The sequence below is a fragment of the Cydia splendana genome, chromosome 14 (assembly GCF_910591565.1).
Source record: "Cydia splendana chromosome 14, ilCydSple1.2, whole genome shotgun sequence".
In the NCBI taxonomy this organism is placed as follows: domain Eukaryota; kingdom Metazoa; phylum Arthropoda; class Insecta; order Lepidoptera; family Tortricidae; genus Cydia; species Cydia splendana.
This window is the reverse complement of record NC_085973.1, coordinates 10,151,012-10,172,030: the sequence shown is the minus strand read 5'-3', so window position 1 is coordinate 10,172,030 and position 21,019 is coordinate 10,151,012. Positions and strand designations below refer to the sequence as shown.

Sequence of the window (21,019 nt, the reverse complement as noted above, 5' to 3'; positions counted from 1 at the left end):
TAGGTACCTACTGTAAACATTACGAGACATAACATGACATGACATTACGAGATACGAGCTTTTTATGCTAGGTAACTGTCAACACTCGTTAACTTGTATGTTGCTTTACACTGTTTTTAAAATGTATTTATTATTTCCCGTACCTTTAAGGACTAAGATGGTTAATATAATGTTAATAATAATGCTATAAGGTAATAATCGGCCAAGAGCATGTCGGGCCATGCTCAGTGTAGGGTTTCGTAGTTACCACTCTGTCAAAATAGGCCAAACGGGGGCTTTTAGTAAGTATCATAAGGGAGTAGAGTACCTTTGCAGCGCTTTGTACTTAGGTACGTATTTTTACTAAATAAAGAAGTTTTTTTGCAATAACTCAAAAACGACTAAACCAATCATGTTCGCTATAGTTTTCATTGAAAGAATTTATTAAGCTCACGATTTTTTTCATATTTTTGGACCCGTGTTTTCAAAAGTTAGAAGGGGAAAACACATTTTTTTTTCGGAGCGCATTTTCCCGAAAATATTAACTAAGTATATCAAAAAATGGTTTAAGGAGACCCTTATACGTTTTGAAAGACCTATCCAACGATACACCACTAACGACCACGGAACAAAGCCTCGGATAGACAGACAGACATGGCGAAACTATAAGGGTTTCTAGGTGAGTACGAAACCCTAAAAAGGAGTATCATTATTGTTGTCGCGTACACCATATACAGAGTGAAACGTTATTAAATGTACCTTACCTCGCCGTCTAGATATCCTCTTTCGATAACGTTAAGCGTTCTTCAGATCGCGGAGTCAGTGTTACATTTTATACCAATTTACTGTTCCCAAGTTAGGTACTATGTTGTCTACGTTTACATATAAATATTTGGTTATAAAATACCCGATATACTCTTATAAACATACGTTGAACATTTTTTTTTGATAATTGATAGAATATGAGTAAGTCATTTATTACAATAAATTTGACACAAAAAAAAATTAAAAATTTATAAAAAGTATATGTCAGTTTATATGTATGCTAAAAAAGAGTTATTCTTTGTTTGCCAGCATGAATGTTGTTTGCCGTTCTAACTTATAATAAAAGCAGAGCAGGAAAGTACTTGAACAATTGAGGCGCGAGTGTAGCGAGTAGTTCATTAATCTAGAGTCTAGAGCGTCCCGCAGGGTCTCAATCTACTAGAGGCAAACAAACGTTGTTTCCAAGCAAAACAAAAAAAAACCGGGCAAGTGCGAGTCGGACTCGCGCACGAAGGGTTCCGTACCATAATGCAAAAAAAAAAACAAAAAAAAAAGCAAAAAAAAACGGTCACCCATCCAAGTACTGACCACTCCCGACGTTGCTTAACTTTGGTCAAAAATCACGTTTGTTGTATGGGAGCCCCATTTAAATCTTTATTTTATTCTGTTTTTAGTATTTGTTGTTATAGCGGCAACAGAAATACATCATCTGTGAAAATTTCAACTGTCTAGCTATCACGGTTCGTGAGATACAGCCTGGTGACAGACGGACGGACGGACGGACGGACGGACGGACGGACGGACGGACGGACGGACGGACGGACGGACGGACGGACGGACAGCGAAGTCTTAGTAATAGGGTCCCGTTTTACCCTTTGGGTACGGAACCCTAAAAAAACATCTTAGTAATACTTGCTTTAATTTCAAAGAATAAAGAAAGCCTTTCCGAGTAGCTGAGGTGAAATATTGTTTCAAATTATTAAGCAAGCTACAGCAAAAATAAAATCATCTACAATCAAGGAACATTATGTACCTACAATGAATTAAAGTACTGTGCAAAACAACATGAAGTTATTTATTACCTATTTTGATATCAAATTTAGTTATTTGTGGATAAATGATAATCTCATTCGGAGATACCGAAAGTAAAAACATTAAAACGATTAGTTACAACATTAAAACATTAAACGATTTTAACAAAAAAAAACATATTAAAAGCTTAATGAGCACTCAAGTAAATCACAACAAAGACATAGGTAAAACCCTATATGCCTGAGGGCTGTCGTTAATGGGTATTGAGACAGAGCATCATTGAGCGTCTCCCTAACGTGCACTCGGTTTTACATTACTTTTATATCTTTTATTCTCTGATTTATTAAGTATCTAAGCTGTTGCTTTATTTTAGTTCATTTTGTATAATTTTTTTTGGATGCAATATTCAGCAATAGTAGTTATTTGTACAACAAGAGATCAAAGTTTGATATTTTTTCGAGTGCTTATTTTGAGTCCCGTGCAAGCGAAAGATTCTATAATAATATAATTTAGAATCTTGAGCGTAGTAAGGGACTCAAAAGCGCACGAGATGTAAATAACTTTGAACTCGTGTAGTACACAAAAATTTTCACCTTAGCAGTGAGAACATACCTATTAGACAACTTGAAAAATGTAATCCTTCTTCGTCACTTAATACCTACTTATGCACTCATGTTTTCTTAAGATATACAAACAATTAAGTTTAATTACCGCAATCGAACACAAAAACAAAACGTAGTAATAAATTTAAGTAAAATAATATGGAAATAACGAACATCAACTGACACTTCAATCGTCACCTTTTTTTGTAAAAGAAAACATGTAAGATACGATCCGAATTGCGGATACGTACTATTTGTCAACTATAGTAGAAAGTAAAATAATTAATTTTGCCTGGTAATCTGTGTATTTTTTGAGTTCATTATTTTAATTATACAATAAAATACCTAAAATATAGCATTTTTATCAGTTTTTATCAAATCTTAAACAATATTTTAATTGAATAATTATTAAGAATTCATACTCGTACGGAGCTCGTACCTGGTTAGGAACGGTGCGTTCTGAAGTTTTTCGGGGGTCTATTATAAACAGTCAATATACCGTTGAATGTCGTTTGAACTTTTTTTCGTCTGTTTCTTTTTGCTAACAGTGTGAAAGGGACAGAGATAATAGAACTCAAGTATTTCGAACTTGTATTAGACCCCGCATGTTGAAATGACATTTGACTATAAAGGTCACTTAAATGTCATTTTGTCTCACTCAGTGAGCAAAATCGCATTTTGCTCACTGTTTTTAAGAAGCAAAGTACCCTTGTTCTAGCTGCTGAGGTGAAAATTATATTTTATCTTCATTCATAGAATGATTCCGGTTTTTGCTAGGACTAATGCCACTCACGGTGCCTCATTAAATACGAGCCACGGCTCATGGGAGCCTGGGGTCCGCTCTGCAAATAAATTATGTTTGTATTGTATTTTATTCAATTAATCACTTTGAAATAATTGAAATATAGCCTACCTTTTTTTATTTATTATTTATACAGGGTGGAAAGGCACGACGATCCTTCCCGGAAGTATTAGGTCGTTTAAGTGATACAGAGACTATTGGTAATGGTAAGAATCGTTAATTGAGTAAAAAATAAAAATTGCAAAAATACTACTTTTTAACTGTGGTGATAACCCTATAGCATGTGCACATGACGGCTAGATTAAGGATCTCCGTCGGGAAAGCTCGGGACTTTACACTTTTTTCCGATCGTTGACAGTATCGCAATGATGTATGAATGACGCATAAATGTCAAATAAATCAAATGCATGCAAAAATATTACAAACAATTTTATTACTTTCTTAGATAATTACTTTTTTCCAATATTTAATACTATCTTCTTTTCACATACGGTGTTCAAATGTACCTCCGTGTATTACAACGCCGCCGCAGCCCGTACCCGAGTATGTCGATGCACATGCGATATAGTGTATGCTCTTCGTCATTTATCCTCCGCAGAAAGCACCAATTAGCCTTTGTCTCATTTCGTCCGCAGTTTCACATTCCGTTTGGTTTGGTACACCATATCTTTTACACAGCCCCACAAATTTAAATAGCCACGAGCATCTAACATTTTTATTTGAAGAATATGACATTCAATAAGTATAGTTCAATGAAAATTTAATTTCAAACATCAGACGTCTTGTCTATTTCCTACCACGCAAGAAGGTTTGTTAGTTTGGTATTGAAGAAGTATTTATTCTTGATTTATTCTTAGTATTTCATTTTTGCAAGTTCATTTGGTGCAACTAACACAACCTACATGTAATTTTTTATTATTTTAAATAGTTTCCAATTATTCGAAAATAATTTTGTGAAACGTGTTAAGAAACTAAAACCTTTTTATCAGTCAAGGAAACCAGAGATATTTATAAGACGATTGCGTACTTTTGAGTGGTTGTCAATGTCACCATTTGAACTGTCGTTGTAAACAATGTTGTGGTTAGTATTATTAATATTAAGGAATAACATAACTATTTCATTCAAGTATTGAACAAGTGGAACCACTAAGAAAGCGAAAATCCTGCAATGATTCTTACCGTGCTGTAAGCAGACCTAAAAATGGTTAGATGGCAACAAATTAGCATAATTTCCTGTCGAATACTGATTGTTTACAAGTAAGTTCATTGACCCTGTCACCTGTTAGGGTTAGAACAAAGTAGTTTTTTGCGAAGATGTTTAAAAGGTCATAATTTAGAAACGGTTGCCCATATTAACATAGTTTCTATGGAGAAAATATAGAGCTTAGGCTAAACTATCTCCCATTTCCGGAAAGGATCGTCGTGCCTTTCCACCCTGTATATAATAATTTTGGACCATCGAACTCTATGGGATATAAGTACCTTATGAATGTCGTGAACATTTTCACTCTGGCTTTAGCATTGTATTGTGTTTGTGTACAGCTTGCACCGTTTACAAAATTAAAATGAAATCTTATCACCCGTGTATAATCATTAATATATGTTTATATCGGTTATCATAGTCAAGGTTTAACTCCAAATCTACTACGAAACATTATATTATCAATCACTGAATCGCTCTAGTTTGAACATGAACACAAAAACAGTTTTATTACTTACGTGAGTTTTTATGACATGACAAGACAATTTACCGGGCCATGGGAAGAATAGCTCCCGCACAGTTAAACTCTAATATGGCCATGGGATAATGTCAACCTACATCCTAATCCTGGTCATACACAATAATGCATGAATATTTAGCAATGTTTACGATTACATTACCTTTCAACACTCAAAATCTACAAAATATCAAAAAATTGTTCGACCTATGTACTTCTGTTTCATAGAAATTAAGGAATGTGTTCGAATTTCTCCGTAGTTTACGGAAATTAGAGTTCAAGTGAATTTAAACGTCCGCCAAAGATATATTACGCAATTTAGAAGCGAGTTGTGAATGAAGATCATAAAATACAATTTTCAGGGATTGACAAAATATTTTGTAGGAGGTTTGGAGTTAAAACCTGACTACGGTAACCGATATAAGATGTGGGAGGAATATATCCCTTCGCCTGGTAAAGGGTTAATAAATTAATTAAATTAATAGGTATGATATTTATTATCTTCTGCCTACCTCCTGTAGCTTAAAGTAAGGGACCGGTTAGTTTTCAACAGGGCTAAATGTTTATCGCGCCCCTTTTCAAGAGATTATTAATGTTTACGTTGGAAAATTTGCCCTTGGACCCTTTAGGTTTTGTTTATCATCCTCGAGTTTGAGGAAATACCTCAAAAAAGATTATAGACGGGAAATTGCTCGTATCTTCAAAAGGCTCTTTAGTTTGCTATATCTATTTGATCTTTTAGATAGTACTCACCAATTCACATATCTCTTCTTACAGTAAAACTCATCTGAAACAAGAGAAAAAAATGTATTATACATAAATATTATATTATAAAATTATACATATCACAGATCTTTTTAAAAGTGCTAAACATATCCCGAGCTGTTCCAATATCATTATATCGTCATGGTAATTAAAAGCAATAAATTAAGCGAAAATTCCAAAAGTTATTTAATTACTCCCGGAATAAAGTCATGATTGCGCTTTGTTCTACAATTAGGTCTAAGTGTTATGAAATCCACCAATCTTGCAAATAAATTTCTAATTATACTTTAAAATGTAATCTGGGACCATTTCCTTGCCTACTTTTCAAAATTTATACGTTTAATCATGCGCTAATCCTAAAGGCGTAATAGTTCAAGTAAACCGCCCACCCAGTTTATAAAGAGCTCTTGGCGTGACAGAACTTAATCATTCTTGGGGTTTTCTTACATTGGTAATTTGCGGTAAATGAGTCTGCTGTATTTTCTGATTTATGACTTATGACCACGACTATAACGACGCGGCCACCTGAGCTGACAACTTTTATTAGCCGGTAAAAAATATTTCAGCGTTATGAAATTTCAAAATCAACTCGGCGGTTAACTTCCTTTTATATATTTTAGCAGCTTCGATTCGCCTTAATACCTACTCGTTACAACAAATCAAAAAGGAGGTTATTCTATTAACAGTCTATGATACAATTCAAATTTCTTTTGACGTTATGATTTAATATAATCTTGTCAGAATTTAAATCAAGACTCTTCAGTTTTTAATTATAAAAATAAAATTCCAGTTCTATTCAACTAAAGGACATAGATATGAATAGGTACTGTGAATGAAAATACTAGGGTGTTAAAATTATATTTTTATTTTTGCAATGGCGAATAAAGGCGGGAAAATCTTTAATAAATGTAGGTATGAGTTAGACAGCGCGATTCGGGAAATGAATTAGAGATTCACTAGATATGAAATAGTAAAGATATGTGACGTTCCATGGCTAAAGGTACCTTATGGCGGTTGGCGCTCACGCTATTATTAACGCAGCTCCAATATTATTACGGCCGCCAAGGTACCTTTTGCCCTGGAACGTCACATATCTTCACTATTTCATATCTAGTGAATCTCTAATTCATTTCCCGCTTTTTCAATCGCGCCGAGAGGCATTTCTCTAAGTGCGTAGGTACCTATTTATATTTGTATAATGCACGCTAGGTAGGTATAACTAGGTATAGGTATTATAGGTAAGTACATACTTATAGTCCTGTAATAAAAACTGTGTCTAAAATGGCAAATAAAACGCAGCTATCCTTTATTTGATACTGCAAACGTCCAAGTCAATATCAAACGAAAATTACTTCAGACTTAAAGCAATTCCAGTTCAGAAGTTGAATGATTAAAACTTGTAGGAGTAAACAGATTAAATAGGTACCAGCCTTCAAACAGTGCGACATCTAAGGGTGTCTGTGTTATCGGGGCTCCTGTTGTATTTAGGCATAGGTAGGTATAAAGACTACCGAAGCAAAACTATACAATAGTATAAAAATCTACAACCCATACAAAAAAGGTTCACCACACGATTGATCAAAATCGACTCAGTAGTCAAACATACGCCTAAAAAGAGAAAGAGAAGAAGTTATAAGAATAATTGAATCATCGGCACGGTGCGCGCGGCTGGAGCGGCGGCCGAGTCTCAGGCTGCAGTTAAGCGGCAGAAGTATGCCCCCCTGGGAGCAGGTTACATTTTTGTCCCTTTCGCGGTAGAAACGGCGGGCTGCTGGGGGGCGGACGCGAAAAACATGGTGCGCGACATAGGCCGTCGACTTAGGCAGAAGGGGGAGGACCCCCGCTCCGAGTCGTTTCTGGTGCAAAGGCTATCCATAGCCATTCAGCGCGGCAATGCCGCGAGTATTATGGGCACTTTTGCACCGGAAGCGTCTAGGAGCGGCAGCAATGTTTAGTTAGTAACTTGTGTGTGTTTAGTTTGTAAGTATGACTAACTGTATGTATGTTTTGCAAAAGAATTAAACGATATTCTAAGGAATGAAGTTTTTTGAAGTGAAAACTTCTTTTGCGGCGCTGAGCACTTTTTGAGGTGGGGAAAAAATGATAAACTCGAGACAGCGTAACGCGTAACGCGTAAGCCGTCTCTCCTCTCTTTCTACTGCTGCAAGGTAACTTTACAATTTCTATTCCAATTTTAAACAATTAACGCTACAAATTTAAGTTCACTGACCAGCAATTTCGGAACTAAAGTTTTTCAATAGAAAGGAGGATGGGTCAATTATACATAGGGCTGCAGACATTTTGGACTAGTCATTGAGTTTTCACTTCTGTCGGCATTCCCGGAGTGCAACCCGTTGTTTTTTTATTACATTCTTATGGCGATATTCATAAATGCGCTACAAGCGTCAATTAGCTATTAATCGTTTGTCTAAATCTTTACTACTACTGGATTTGTAAGAAAGGGATAAAACATAAATTAACTGATTGAGGCTTGAAAAGTTTAATGAATTAGTACATAATTATGTACATAATTTAGAGCTAGTACATAAGTAATCATTTTGTTAGCTTACGATACGCTAGCCCTCTAATATCTTTTGATTTCTTTTAGGTATCAAAAATACCTAACTGCTTATGTGTATAGCCTATTTTAGACGTCATTCAATTATGGAGATATCCTCTCGTCATCTTCAAACACATGCTTCAAAGGTACAAAGAGGTACGACCCCAATATTGTCACAGTTGTTATTGACGTGTCTTACCTTCGTTACCTCAACTTACAGACAATCAACCGCGAAGATTCAAACGGGACATCTAAGGGATGCTCAGCCACGCGAGAATGACGGAAAGGATACAAGTTTATATCTCGATTTGATCAACTAGTTACTAGAACAAGGAATTAATTCTAGAATTTGATGTTATTATACTGCATGTTTCGGTACTTTTTTTGGTCACGAATAGGTACATACTTAATGCCTATATATAACATGTCTAGACACGTGGCAGCATATTTGATAAGGATCGGCGGGATTCAGATACAGGGGTCGTAAATCAGTTACCTTTTTTACTTTTAACTTATGCTATTTTCATGTTGTAAGTATGAACATGCAAAAAGGACATATTAGAAAAAAATATGAATGCTTGGTATAATAATATGTCTACCGTTTAACTGAGGCTGAAGTTTTTATGGTCAGCTACGGACTAATAAGACTTGGCTGCATGAAATTGATTGGTATGTAGGTATTATATTAATTAAATAAACGCATTACAAACTATTTAGTTTTAGTTCCAAAACTCAGTTAAGTACCTTTTACTAGAAAATCACCAAGCAACTTCTTTACCAACCGCATGAGATAAGTGATAGACGGGGATCTCAATCTTTCTGCTACACGTGGTTTACTGTACAAAGTATCTATTTAAGTAATATCGAATATCCAACATACTTTTTCCTTATTCCGAAACAGCCCTGAATCTTTTCGAAGTTAGAAAAACTTGTGAGCTTATCTTTCGCGTCACGTATCATTTACACATTGGTTAATCGAATGCCAGATTAGTGCAATTAGTAATACTTTGAGAGATGTGTATAGAAAATAATATTTGTACACGTACGACTTGGAATGGATCGTATACCCACCTCACATTCGATTACCTACTATAGGATAATGATACTAGGAAAGGTGTAGATCCCTGCTTTTTAAATACAGTTAACACATGTATTATACAAACGCGAACGAAATTATGATAATAACATATAAACTTAATATCTTTATCGGGTCAAAAAGCTATTTCCAACTACCCCCGACTTACCCTATAAGTAAGTATAACTTGTATAAGCATGGATCAAGTGATAGATAGAAATACGAACAGTCGAACAACTGTCGACGTGCCCTATGCACTGTGCATATCAAATAGTTGCTTACTCACGCTGCGGGAACCTAGGTCACAAAATATAAAAAAAAATCTAGACGATTCTATAAAATTAACCGATATATTCATAGAATTAAGATATTGTTGCAGAATTATATATTTAATCTATTTTACGAATTAAAAACGCAGTTATTATTATGTAAAAAGAAGCACTAATTAAGGTAGATAAAAATATAGAGTTTATAAAGTCTACTTAAATTTAAAGAATTTTAATTTATCTCATTATTTAAAGATCATCATCAGAAAAACTTGAAGTATTCCGAGACTTTGGGTCTTAATAAACAAACGATAAATCTGTTCCGTGTAAATTCTTCAGACAATATTTACAAAGCAATATCTAAAGGTAAATTTATTTAAATATTCCTTAATATCGGGCCGTTTGAGATTTTTATAGCTTGAAGGGGAGTAATCGGGTAATAAAAGCGGGTTACATTCATTGATTTTACCGCAGCCCAGAGCGTACATAAACAACAGAGGAGGCCCTTTAACACCGTAATGAAATAATTTGACTTTTATGAGTTGGGAGTTTCTTTATGCCCATCTTAATAATCAAGTACCTACCTAAACATCTATTGACTGACAGCGTATGAGTGTAGATCAGCCGTTGTCTCATGTCTGACGGATTTAGAAGTCATTGCATCTTAGCCGGTAATGTACTAACATATTAGATAGGTATATTACATATAGACGACCTGTTTGACTTGGTAGTGACCCTGCCTATGAAGCGGGTGGTCCTTGGTTCAGATCCTGGTAAGGGCATTTATTTATGTGATGAGGGCATATATTTGTTCCTGAGATCCCCGAAATATATAAACAAGAATTGCTCATTTAAAGGTACCTATTAGATTAATTTAAATTAATTCGAATTCAATACATACTGAACGGATCCATTCCAGCATATGATATCGTAATTATAAATAATATTACATCAATGCATATATTACGACATCCTACTGATGTCTAAAGAAACTAGGTAAGTTAAAGAGTAACTTATTTAGATACATAATTCTAAAATGTAGGTATAGCCATCTAAAGCAAATCTACGTTAAATATAACTTGATGTCTAGGCTTGACAAAGTAGGTAATAAGAATTGGTTCCAAGGAAGGAACATTGAATAAATGTTGCAGTACATCCGAGGTAAAGTGGATTAGCTATTACGGATTTAGATCTAGAAGAGAGATGCGACTCTCTACTCTCGATCTAGAGTGTGCTAGCATTCCTGTGTAGCTTAGTAGGTATTTCGTTTTAGTCTTCAAAGAAAGCTAGTACCTAGGTACAATATATTTATAAATATTTCGTTGAAATCGCTGATGTCCACCCGCCATGCTGACGCTCACTACCATTATCGATTATCGATTTCCATAGACCTGACTCAATCTACCGAAAACTATTTATGGTTGTTGAATAAATATTCCGCTAACATTTGCAAAGCTCGAAGCGCCGGGGCGGGCAGTAAATCCACTTTGTGGATTGGTTCAGTGAGATGGTGCCGTGCGGCGTAAATCCTTTTACGTGCTAAGGTGTCGTCCCAATAGCTTAGCCAACAGTAAGGGCGAATGGGACTCTCAAGTATCTACTACACCAGTATAAAAACGGTGTTGCGTCACGTATTTTTTTAAGGAATTGTCTTGTTACAAAGTATCCTTTTCTTATCGTTTAACAAACGTTTGCAATCGTCTTACACGTAAAGTATGATTTTGAGATTCATAATAAGGTGGAGGTACTAGTGCTCGACATGCTAATGCCCAATAGATGACACCCTGCTGTCACCTCTATTGACAATGACTTAAGTTTCAAGATGACATGTACTGGGACCGCGTCGAGCACCAGTACCACCTTATCTATGCGTAGCGAATTCAATTAAAATTTGGTTTAGAGAAATATCTTTATATATAAACGCGAGCGGCTTTGACGGTAGAAACAAATTAAATTATGCTCAAACAAAAGAGCGTAAAAAAATAACACTTTTGAATCGACAACATATATCCGCAAAATTCGTATTGTCGCGTATTTTGCATTTAAAAGTGAAAAAATTTCGACAAACAATACTAAAGGCTCAATTTGTTGGTTGACATTTGACAGCTATGCGTTGCGTTTAGAAACTGCAAACATGCTTACAAGTTAGGTTGGTCGTATTTTTTTTAATAAAACGAATATTACTGTTTATTTGATGACTTTCCGGTATGTATAATGATTATTATTTGCATTAAGTTTCGTTTCATATGGATATGTATACCGGTATAATTATTACATAAATTTGTTTTTAAGCCAGAACGTGCGATAGTCTGTTACGGCTTTTAAGACGATAGCAACACTGCCTAGACGTCAACGACGGCTGTTATTCGAAAATACTTTATCCGGTACTCCAGACGTGATAAAAACCTGTTAAATAGTGTATTGTGTGTGTTAACAATAAAAAATAGTCACCGAACACAGTGCAAAGTGCAAACGCCATCGTAACGTAACGAGATTTGAACTTCAAAGCGTTCCATGGGTGTATTGTGTTTAGTATAAACATCGGTCTCTCAGTTGTATTTTAATATTTCAGAATGATTCCAAATATTCTTACATGTCAAGGCACTACTAGCTACCTGGAAATGCAAGTGAAAGCAACCTTGAAGCAGCTGTGATAAACTAATAAGTGAGCGAGATGAAAATGACGTTGTTCAAAGAAACTTTGAGTTAAGTGCCAGCTGACTGTAACACACTCTAATTAAGTACATTGCCAGTGTGAAACAGTGCAAAAAGCTACAGTGTATTGTGGACATATTTAATAACTGTGCTTTAGACTATGAATCAAATTTGAGGTGTATCGGTGAATTGGAAAGTCAACTGCATAAAGCTAATAAGTTATCTCCGGAGTCAATGTAAGTTGAATGTAAGATTAAATATAATAAGATATATAGATAGTATATATGTCGCAGTCAAAAGTGTGAACTGGTCAAAAGAACTTTTAACCGACAAAAACAGGCAAAACTGCTTTTGACTGAGCATGTTGGTCAAAAGTAGTTATACCTGAAAATCATTGGTTAATAGTAATTGTGTTGTGACTGTTACTATCAGTCAAAAGTACTCGCAGAGATAGGTAGGTTAGGGTTATTTTTTTGCTACGCCCAAAAAACTAAACTGTTCCCAGAGATAGGTAGGTTAGGGTTTTTTTTTTTTGCTACGCCCTAAAAACGAAACTGCTGCCAGAAATAGGTATGATTTTCAGGTAAAACTACTTTTGACCAACATGCTCAGTCAAAGCAGTTTTGCCTGTTTTTGTCGGTTAAAAGTTCTTTGGCCAGTTCACACTTTTGACTGCAACAGGTTGGGCTGGACATATGGCAAGGGAAGGTAAAGATAAGTGGGATAGAGAGGAAGCGGAATGGTATCCTAGAGATGGAAAAAGGAGAGAAGGGAGACCAATAATGAGGTGGTCGGATGACATAAAGAAGCATGCGGGACCTAATTGGATAGGGACGGCAAGGGATAGAGAGCTGTGGAGAGAGCTGGGGGAGGCCTATGCCAAGAAGGCAGACTGAAATAATTATTAAAAAGCAATGACATAAAAATTATTTAATAAAGTTACTAAGGAAAAAATATTGAAACTAATTGATATAAATGAAATGTGAATTTATTTAAATGTAATATGTGCTGAAATTTAATTTTTTGGTCAATAAAGGCTATTCTATTCTATTCTATTCTAATTTGACAGGTGACAACAAAAAAAAATATTAATTCCTGCTAAAATTTCAGAGTCATAGTGAAGCATAGTACATAGTACCAAAACAAGGTTGATTTTTAGGGTTCTGTAGCCAAAGGGTAAAAACGGGACCCCTATTACGAGGACTCCAATATGTTATTAGATCAAAACAAATTATTTTCAGAAAATATTTAATTTAGGCTTAGGGATGGCGAGGCTCCATAAACCTTCAGTAAGTAGTGCATAAGTATCCTTGGAAAAATTCGACCTATGCCGCCGTGGGTGGCCCGGTGGCAGAATGGCACAGGCACCTGCTGCAATAGCAGAGGACGCTGCTTTGATTCCAGCCTAGGGCACTGGAGGCCTTGGTCACTTTTTAGGGTTGCGTACCCATAGGGTAAAAACGGGACCCTATTAAATATTAAGACTCTGCTGTCCGTCTGTCTGTCACCAGGCTGTATCTCAAGATCTCATGAACCGTGATAACTAGATTAACTAGACAGTTTCAATTTTCACAAATGATGTATTTCTGTTGCCGCTATAACAACAAATACTAAAAACAAATTAAAGAAATATTTAAGCGGGGCCAATGCAATGCTAGGCTGGATATGACTGATGAAATGAGTAAATTTTTATTAATATGTTTTAATATGACATGTTGGTGGCAAACAAGCATACAAGGCTGTTAATGCCGATGGTAAGTGGGAGTTTAGACTAGACCTCTGCTTCTCCAAGGGACTCACATTGCTGACCGAGTAAATTTTTATTAATATGTTTTAATATGACATGTTGGTGGCAAACAAGCATACACGGCTGTTAATGCCAATGGTAAGTGGGAGTTTAGACTAGACCTCTGCTTCTCCAAGGGACTCACATTGCTGACCGAGTAAATTTTTATTAATATGTTTTAATATGACATGTTGGTGGCAAACAAGCATACAACTCATACAAGGCTGTTAATGCCGATGGTAAGTGGGAGTTTAGACTAGACCTCTGATTCTCCAAGGGACTCATATTGTTGACCGAGTAAATTTTTATTAATATGTTTTAATATGACATGTTGGTGGCAAACAAGAATACAAGGCTGTTAATGCCGATGGTAAGTGGGAGTTTAGATTAGACCTCTGATTCTCCAAGGGACTCATATTGTTGACCGAGTAAATTTTTATTAATATGTTTTAATATGACATGTTGGTGGCAAACAAGAATACAAGGCTGTTAATGCCGATGGTAAGTGGGAGTTTAGATTAGACCTCTGCTTCTCCAAGGGACTCCCATTGTTGACCGAGTAAATTTTTATTAATATGTTTTAATATGACATGTTGGTGGCAAACAAGAATACAAGGCTGTTAATGCCGATGGTAAGTGGGGGTTTAGACTAGACCTCTGCTTCTCCAAGGGACTCACATTGCTGACCGGTTACAAATCTATTACACTCATACTAGGGTTCCGTACCTGAAGGGTAACTAAAAAACGGGAACCTATTAGCGATTCCGACTCGCACTTGGCCGGTTTTTCTTAGTAGGTATATGACATTTATTTCAGTTTTACTTCATTGTCCGTCTGTCTGTCTGTCTGTCTGTCTGTCACCAGGCTGTATCTCATGAACCGTGATAGGCCTAGGCAGTTGAAATTTTCACAGATGATGTATTTCTGTTACCGCTATAACAACAAATACTAAAAAGTATGGAACCCTTCGTGCGCGAGCACTTGCCCGGTTTGACATTTCAGGCTCCGTCACACAGGCGCGTTTCGCGTGCGGCGCGTGAGCGGGGCGCGCCGCTTTTTCATATAAAACGCTCAGGCCCGGCTCTGAAATCGCGCCGGTGTGACGGAACCTTTATTTCAGTTTACTCCACTGTCCCTCTGTCACCAGGCTGTATCTCATGAACCGTGATAGCTAGAGACAGTTGAAATTTTCACACATGATGTATTTCTGTTGCCGCTATAACAACAGATATTAAAAAGTGTTCCGTTCTTGATGGGTGAGTCCGACTCGCACTTATTCAGTTTTTTTTTTGTAAACGAATTTAATATTAACGGATAGGCATTAATATTAAAGAATGAAATAGTAGTGATAATTTCCATACTTATACTTTAGTGCCATGAAGGGTAGGTACAAAAGGGTTCCCTCTTTTGAGATTGGAAAGTGGGCTAGGTTATAAATGCGGCCTTCACAGAACCGATCTGCGACCAGAAAAGTGGGTCAGGTTAGAACTGTGATCCTTACAGAACCGAACTGCTACCAGAAAAGCGGATTAGGTTTTTTTAATTACATATTTGTTTTTAGATATAATTATCGGAATAGTAAATTTTTCGAGTTATGATTGTATGTTACGGATTTAAAGTTTTCTGAGATGAGATAGGTTTGTAACCGCCTTGATGAAGGTATGAAGTCTAAAAGTAAATAATTACTTAATTCAAAATGAGTATTACCTATTACTATTATTTATTTTACCCGAGCGAAGCCGGGTTTTCATCTAGTTTAGTTATAATTTTGTCGTTTGGTAAAATTAAAAAGTTGTGCGGTGTATGCCAGTGTCTATATACTTAACGCAACTTGATTCAATTACCCTTTTATATTAAAGGCGACCCCACTTGCTTCGCTTGGTAAGCGAAGAGATTGACCCAGCAGGATGTCGTCACAATAAGCGTCCCGTGGTCATTCAATACGTGGAAACTGCGACACTCTGCTTCCCTCTCCCATTTATTCTTCGTTAGTCGTTAGAAAGGGACGCCCTTAACCACATAACATTCATGTTACTGCGCCAATGCTCATTATTGTGGAAACACACTTTAATCCAGTTACCGACAAATGTAATTGGCCGTAGCGTTAGCTAAGGTCTCCATTTTAACTTTGGCATTTTGCTTTCGTACGTCTGGATGTTTTCCTCCACTGGTCTACTTAACCGAATTTTGTGACCAGATTCTAGATTAGGTACTTAAGTAAATAGTTCTTTATTGTCAATCCACTTTTGGATTTTTTTTAATGCGGAAATTGGCATAAAGGACTTAAGCGCCAATCCTAAAAAGCTACGCGTTTCTGAAGACCCAGTAGCCAGTATGAGGTCTCTAGCGACTTTCATATTGAATGTCACTGTGACAAGGTACGAAATGGGTCGGAAACTAAACTCTTTGTACGAGTAGGTACTACGTTTTTAACTTTGATCAGTACGGTTACCATCAGTTTGTCACTGACATAAACGCCGTCGAGAACGTAATTTACTTTCTATACATCTCGCTCGCACTCGCATATTAGTGCAAACGGGATGTATAGAAAGTAAATTACGTTCTCGACGGCGTTTATGTCAGTGACAAACTGATGGTAACCGTACGATCCATGCCTTAGTCACTCGTTAGGTACCTACTTCTAACCTATTCAATGTAATTATCCAAACCGTTGATTATGATGTAATTGAGATGAATTCGTGTATCTCAGAGTGATAATCATACTCCTACCTATACAAATGTAATTAAGTACCTACTTATGTTATTTTAATTTTTGTTAAATGGTGAAAAAACCAGAACTGCCATATGGAAAAAAAATCGAAAACTCCTTACATTATTTACAGGCAACGAAATTAATTCCTTGTGATTTTTTCAGAAATTACTTTACAGAAGATTTTGTCCATCTTTTATGTACAGTAATACCTGCAATAACATGTTACACAAATGAAAGCCGCATAATAATTATTACCTATCTAACACGATCTTATTTGTAGCGGAATAAGAACATTTATTATCACATGTTTATGCGGCCTTTCTTGAGTGATATGTTATTGCAGGTGACTGTACAACGTATATCTGTATATTCTGGGCATAAACAAATTTTACCATCACTGATTTAGCTAACAACCGTAGTAAAATTTAATCGTTTGTAGATTTTACATAAACTTGCAACAGGCGACTCAGGGGCCGCGAGGCGGCAAGTCTGGCCCATCGTAGATAGGTGTTGTGTGCAAAACAGCAAACATAATCATATAACATTTTCTCCTGACTGTAACCCAACTGTACAACTTGAACTCCCGACGCCGTACACCCTATTTCCGAATATAGATTATACTGGATCGTTTAAGATGATGAGTTAAACGTTGTGAATCACAACGGTCCTACCATGTGTTAAATTGAAAAATAAATGTGCACATCGCACACCGTTATTGCATGCGACCAGTTACAATGAGTTTATACAACGTTTTGAGTGAACAAAATGGATTTCATGTCAGAAACGAATGAATAAGGAACATTTTCCAAAAACAGTTAATGCGTACGCAAAATGATTACTTAAATAATGTACATCTATGTTGATAATGATGATGTCATGATGTGTATTGTTAAATAAGTATCAACTTACGAACATTACTAGCAGCAGCAAATACCAGCGAGCGAGTAAAATATAATAAATTTATCAAATAAACTATGAATCAAAAAAATTTTTGGTTCAGACCAAAGCAACGTCGGCATTATGAAAGCTGTTTTTCACTAGCGCATCCAAAATAGGTTTGATTTGTTTTGCAAAGGGGGGATGGGGAGAGGAAACCCCTCGCAAACCGCTTTAAAACAAAAACTTTACAATCGCTATGTTTACCAGAGTAGCATTGTTTGAACATACATGAAGAAACCCAAACTTGTTGAAAGATTAACGTAAAGTGGGTCGACTAGAAAATGACACAGAGAAACTAAAGGAGGCTCGAAAAATTTTGTGTGTCGCTGAGTAAAATGAAGAATGAACTACTAATGACGCGGAAAAATGAAATAAAAATAACCATATGGAACACAATGGAATTGAGGGGAAGTATAATAAGTACCGTAATGCGGCATGACAATCTATTTCAAAAGATACAGTGGCAAAGATTGAAAGAAGACGAGAAAGGGAAAATTCAGCATGATTGTTTACCTTAATAAAAAAACGGATGCCGTCGCGTCATGTACAGTCAACTGTAAAAATATGGGTGCACAAATCATCTCAAAAATATGTTCCATAGCTCTTATGTCAGGGAATTAAGAACTATGGGACAAATTTTTGAATAAGTTGGCCACACCCATATTTTTACAGTTGACTGTACTATGTAATCTATCAAAAGCTATAATATTTCAACATTTTAGTAGGTATGCATTTATGTGCCTTCCCTCCCTTCTTAGCTTGGAATTAATTTCATGATTGCTCTATAAAAGTGCCAGATTTGCCCGGTGTCCAGATTTGCCAACCCTATCCCAAGAATTGACGTAAGCAAGCAAATGGACGCAACTCTTATCTTACCTTCTAACCCAGAGAAAAAGGCCTGTGGGATTAGTCTGGGTTCCACTTCCTAACGAACTTTTCTTCAAGGAAAAGCAACTGAATATGTTTCGAGAAACCCAATGTAGGTACTAGCAGAAGTACAACCTCAGGTATATAGCCCGCACGCCTTACCTACGACACAGCAGCGCTCTATCCTATCCTCGTAAGTCCCCGCGTACTTGTACAAGTACACATTAAATTCGAGTTATGAACTCTTATAGAAATAAAAGAAAGTTCCAAATTCGAAGGCGCAAAAATTGGCTTGGGTCTTACGAGGCTATACAAAAATTAATAATAATTTTTCGACTTAAAGATGAATTTTATATTTTCTCAAAAAAAATCTTCGGTATTTTCACAAAAGGCTCTCTTAAGTATTGAAGAATGCGAAAATCTTGAGAAAAGATCAATTGTAAAATCTGGGTAAGTCCCTCGGGCAAGGTTTCACCCAACCCTGCTTTCAGTGATAAAATAATATTTAAATATTATTTCGTTCTACAAAGACCTGTGGTTTGCCGCGGTTGGGTTTACTCTGACATTACAATCGTTAAATCTATTTAAATTAGACGGTTATGGAATAATGTTTTAAGTGGTATATAGTGGTAGTGGTATATATCTACAGATAGTAGTATTAAACTTATAGAGCTATGACATAAATACAATACTATTTGTTTTCTTGTTGTCCCAAAAAGCGGCAAGTAGGTAACTACTACTTATTAATCTTATTATACATATACTGAGACTTACCAGTTTAGGTGATTAATTAAATGTTATATTTTTCAACATCTTCCCTTGAAAATAATTACAATTATCAGTTTAGTATTCCAGGTAAGGTTTAAGGTAAAAACGCAATATTAATTTTAAAAATCTTATAAGGAAAAATTGGAACACGGACAGCAAGATCAAAATCCCTCGTTTTCAGGAGGGATATTACTTTATTTTCAATAAGTCTTTGTAAATCCGAAATACATAACCGAATGAAAAAGTCAAAGAAACACGTACTTAAGCAAAAATCTTGAGTGAAACATCGAGGCACGAGGCAGTCATCATCGCCTCGCGGAACTCGATAACTTTCCTCGCTTACCGTATTTAAAACAATATGAGCAAGAAAATACTCTATTCTGTATTTCTTTCGGTCGGTTTTTCGTTGTCTTATTTTAGTTGTCCCAATTGACGTTTTTTCCGCCTCACATCTCTTATAAAAGATCTCCGTAGATCGGAGGGACATTAGCACGATCGAAAAAACATGTTAAAGGATTTACTCAACTAATTAATTACTAGTAAGTCTTCAGAACCAAAAATTACCTATCAGTTTTAAGTAGGTACTTTGACTCAGTGTGTATCGCGCTTAGTAGGTATATTATTTAAATATAGGCGTATTTAAATATAGGCGCGTGTTTTATGTCAATTTTCTCAATAAGTCCTGCCTTGCGGAACGTTTATTAAACGATCAATAACAAATCTTATATAAGTACAAAACCAACATTACTCTGCACATAATACCAATATAAATATAAATATATCCCTATTGGGGACATCTTACACAGATCGACCTAGCCCCAAACTAAACATAGCTTGTACTATGGGTACTAGGCGACGATATAAACATACTTAAGTATATAGATAAATACATACTTAAATACATAGAAAACAACTATGACTCAGGAACAAATATCTGTGTTCATCACACAAATGAATGCCCTTACCGGGATTCGAACCATTTTGATTTTCGAATATGGCATTAATTTTGAAAAAAAGTATTCGGACTTTAAATTGAAAATTTTTAACCCGATATTGCATTTTATATGCTTGGGGTTTCATTCCGTGCTCGCTGAAATCTATCGGAATATGATATTTTCCAGGCATTATTCTGTTTCTTTCAAAAATGTTGAATTTTTCGTTTGAACACGAACAGAACAGAATCCAATCAATCCAACATGAAAAGTCTTCAGCCCCAATCAGCCATTGAATCGAACTGTGCCTTATTCGTCTATACAAAAATCCCGTCCTGCCTTTTTGTAATGATGTAAAACCATTGTTTTAATCTAGCTATGATTTGGTGCTATTTACATTTAATACGACCGTCCGAGAAGATGTAGGTAACTACAGATATGTAATTTAAAATACTTATAGGCGTATCTAATTTATGTGCCGTAATTTAGTTAGTAGTTAAATAATTAATAGTTAACAAATTTAAGAACACTTCAGACATACCTAAAGATTAAAAAAAAATATTTTTTTAGTAAATGTGAATGCAAGGGCACATTAATCTATAGTTTTTTAACAATAACTTGAGAGTTTAGGTACCTACTACAAATCAGTAATGTACACGTGATATGTTTTTACCCTGTAAAATGTATACAATGGCTACTAGAATTATTATTACAACTTGCAACGGTTATTGCGAGTAATGTGAAGTATTTAATTACGAACATATTGAAATACCAACATCAGGGTAATAATTTATA

The 21,019-nt window shown here is 35.7% G+C and overlaps 1 protein-coding gene across 1 annotated transcript in view; it reads right to left on the bottom strand.

Annotated features, from left to right (window-relative positions):
- The window catches only part of LOC134796789 (uncharacterized), a 285,519-nt gene that overhangs the window by 206,548 nt on the left and 57,952 nt on the right, over positions 1 to 21,019 (bottom strand). The window contains exon 2 of the mRNA XM_063769010.1: positions 5,652 to 5,685. The gene's annotated coding sequence lies outside the window, so the exon portion shown is untranslated. The remainder of the gene's footprint in view (positions 1 to 5,651; positions 5,686 to 21,019) is intronic.